Below are 3,619 nucleotides of genomic sequence, written 5' to 3'. Positions count from 1 at the left end.
TCACGCATATGTCATCTCTTGCAGTATTCGGAATTGTGTGTATGATATTTATTCGAAAGTCCGATGGTATATCGCCAGACTCATACATTCTACACACCAACATGAATTGTTGTTTAGTTGCCACTTCCCTCAATGATTTTAAAAATTATGATGTTATCTACTCATTCTGCCTTATTTGATCTTAAGTCTTCCAAAGCTCTTTAAAATTCTGGCTCCAGTACTAGATTCGTTACCTCTTCTATAGCGACTCCTGTTTCTTCTTCTGTCACATCAGACGAGTCTTCCCCCTTATAGAGGCCTTCAGCGTATCCGTTCCACCTATCCACTCTCTCCTTCGTACCTAACAGTGGAATTGCTATTGCACTCGTAGTGTTATGACCCTTGCTTTTAATTTCACCGAAGGCTGTTTTGATCTTTCTATATGCTGAGTCAGACTTTCCGATAGTCATTTATTTTTCAGTTTCCTCACATTTTTTATTCAACCATTACCTTCCCTGCACATCCAAAGCAACTTTTATTTCTGTATTCCTGATTTTCCCTGAAGATTTGTGTACTTCCTTTTTTTTCATCTATCAACTGAAGTATTTCTTCGGTTCTTCGTAGTTACCTTCTATGTATCTATGTTTACTTTTCCAACTTCTTTGACTGCCCTGTTTTAGAGATGTCTATTCCTCTTCAGTTGAACTACCTAATGAGCCATTCCTTATTGCAGTATCTACAGTTTTGGAGATATTCAAGCGTATCACTTCATTCCGTAGTACTTCAGTATCGGACTTGTTTGCACTACCTTAGAAGATTAAGTGTTTTACACGTAGATCTTGGTATGTGACATAAATTTCAACTCGATACGTTTACCCGTTCCTGAGAAAAATTCTTCTGCACAATCGGACAGAGACAGGCGGAAAACAATGCTATCCTGCAAGGGTTCCTTTTGTACCGACTGGGATACGAAACTCTAAAAATGGCCGCTACAGACACTATATCCCCCATCACTGTGTGACGTAACAGAGCCTATGGCAGATACAGGCGTTCCAGACAGTTTTACATGAGTTTCAAAAAATAGGTGACTTGTCAATGCAGTAGTTAAAATCTGATGATCACCAGAACAAAGATTCCCGGCGGGGTCAGGGATTTTCTCTGCCTCGTGATGGCTGGGTGTTGTGTGCTGTCCTTAGGTTAGTTAGGTTTAAGTAGTTCTAAGTTCTAGGGGACTGATGACCTCAGATGTTAAGTCCCATAGTGCTCATAGCCATTTGAACCAACCAGAACAAATCGAATAAGAAAGACCAAGATGATTTAGATTCACGGTGTTATTCCAAGTAGAAGCCGATCATTCCGGTGTGGTTGCTGCCGTAATGACTAGAGGCATACATTCGGTCGTTACTCTCGCTCTGCCTGCCTCCCACTCTCTCCCACTCCCTCCCTCTCCCCCTGACACGGCACATACATAATTTATGGCGGCAGTAATTACATTCGAGATTGGATCAAGTAATGTATATGCGGCGTCTGATTTACGAGCGAATCAGGTGGCCAGAATGACAGTCTCTTTACGAAAATACTGGCTTGTTCTGTTCAAAAATTTCCAATTCCAGCGAATCATTATCTGAATGTCTTTTCAGTTTTTTGTGGGTTCAATTGACGTCCGTGCGTAGATTACACAACAATAGCAACTGGAGCACCCTCTGAGAGTGTGTAATGTAAAAGCAGTAAGTGAATGAAGTTCTGCAATACAAGTAGTACGTTAGGTCAGACTGACCGTCACTGGAAAACTACTTTTCGTGAGGCTAATTATGTAAAGCAGGTCTTTCTACTGGATACCGCTTGTTTGGTATTTTGCGTTCCGGCGTAAAACTGTTCCGATAAGTTCACGATGGAGGCAGAGAAGATGGTGCGCTGCCTTTCCTTGACGTCCTCTTTCGCCATAAAGCAAATGGGTGTCTCAGCCACAAGGTGTGCCGCAAACCCACCCACACGGACCGATATCTGCACGCTAACACGTATCACCATCCGTTGTAGAATGTTTCTATTACGAGGACCTTGGCGCATAGAGCGGAAGCCACCTCAGACGCTAAAAATCTGTCGAAGGAACAGAGGCATTTACGGAAAGTATTCAAGGAAAACTGCTACAACAACCGCCAGATTTCTCAATCCATCTTACCCAAAACACGTAAGCAGAAGGACACCGAGGAGGACTCGAAAAGTTTGCTTTTTTGCTGTTCTGTGGCTCATAACGCGAAACATTAGCCGGCTCCTAAAGAGGCACAAAATCGATTCGATATTCAGAGGTTCAGCAAAAATTCGACAAGTATGGGGCCTGTGAAGACGAGGTATACCTCAGAAAGCGAGGAATGTATAAAATACCGTGTGTGTGTGTGCCCAGTTTTGTATTGGACAGACTGTACGTACCATTGGAAGCGCTGTGTAGAATCCGAGAGATGTTTCCGCCCTCGGTAGCCAGAGAAATGAGCGGTAGCGGAGCATGCTCTAGAAAACGAACATCGTATTGCATTCGACGAGACATCTGTTATTTCACGGACTAATAATTTCTGGGACAACGTAATAAAAGAAGCGATCGAGATAAAAATTTCTGACAACACCCACAATAAAGGCGGCGGCGTACAGCTAAGCATAGCCTGCGACCCGACCTTCGGAAGTTTGAAGCGGGCGGGGAGGTCGTGCAACGCAAACGAATACATGTGACGTCACAGAGGCTAGCGCGGCTGTGTAACGCCGATAGCAAAAGATTGCTTGTGTGTGGTCTCTGATGTTATTCACCGACATTCCATTAGGTAGTCGTCTGTCCTTCATAAACAATTGCATTCGAAACACTGCTGCCATCGTGTATCATCCGTTCATCTTGTCGCAAGTCCGCATAATTATAACTCATTTTCTGTCCCTACTTGACAATGGCCGAGGTGTACACGCCCGAATGCTCACACTCCGTCTTCAGGCCACGAGTGGCCTACCGGGACCATCCGACCGCCGTGTCATCCTCAGTGGAGGATGCGGATAGGAGGGGCGTCGGGTCAGCACACCGCTCTCCCGGTAGTTATTATGGTATTCTTGACCAAAGCCGCTACAATTCGGTCGAGTAGCTCCTCAGTTGGTATCATGAGGCTGAGTGCACCCCGAAAAATGGAAACAGCGCATGGCGGCCTGGATGGTCACCCATCCAAGTGCCGACCACGCCCGACAGCGCTTAACTTCGGTGATCTCACGGGAACCGGTGTAGCCACTGCGGCAAGGCCGTTGCCTCGGCCAAATATTTGTAAATTTTAAACCCTTTGAGGCGGCTGGAAACTCGAGAGAATTATATAACAATGCAGGTGGTCTGTAATAATGTTCACGTAGTCCACAGCTGTTACGTTGCCTTCGATTACTTCCACAGGTTCTGTGGAAGCCCAGACGAATGTCCCCATAACATAATATTGCCCCCCACCGGCCTGCGTCTGGGGCGCGGTGTATGTTTCAGGCAGCGTTTCACCTGGATGATGGCATTTCCGGATACAACCATTGACCTGACGTAAAAAAAAAAAAAAAAAAAAAAAAAACCTTGATTTAGCCGAGCAGGCGAACATTCCTATTGATTTCACGGTTCAACCTAGACCTTCCAGTGTCC

General features: G+C 45.1%; 1 pseudogene; it reads right to left on the bottom strand.

The window, feature by feature from the left end:
* Nucleotides 1–3,136: 3,136 nt before the first annotated feature.
* LOC126089784 (5S ribosomal RNA) lies at nucleotides 3,137–3,254 on the bottom strand (annotated as a pseudogene).
* Between the last annotated feature and the right edge of the window lie 365 nt (nucleotides 3,255–3,619).

Source organism: Schistocerca cancellata, chromosome 6, assembly GCF_023864275.1.
Source record: "Schistocerca cancellata isolate TAMUIC-IGC-003103 chromosome 6, iqSchCanc2.1, whole genome shotgun sequence".
In the NCBI taxonomy this organism is placed as follows: domain Eukaryota; kingdom Metazoa; phylum Arthropoda; class Insecta; order Orthoptera; family Acrididae; genus Schistocerca; species Schistocerca cancellata.
This window is presented reverse-complemented; position numbering and strand designations above follow the sequence as displayed.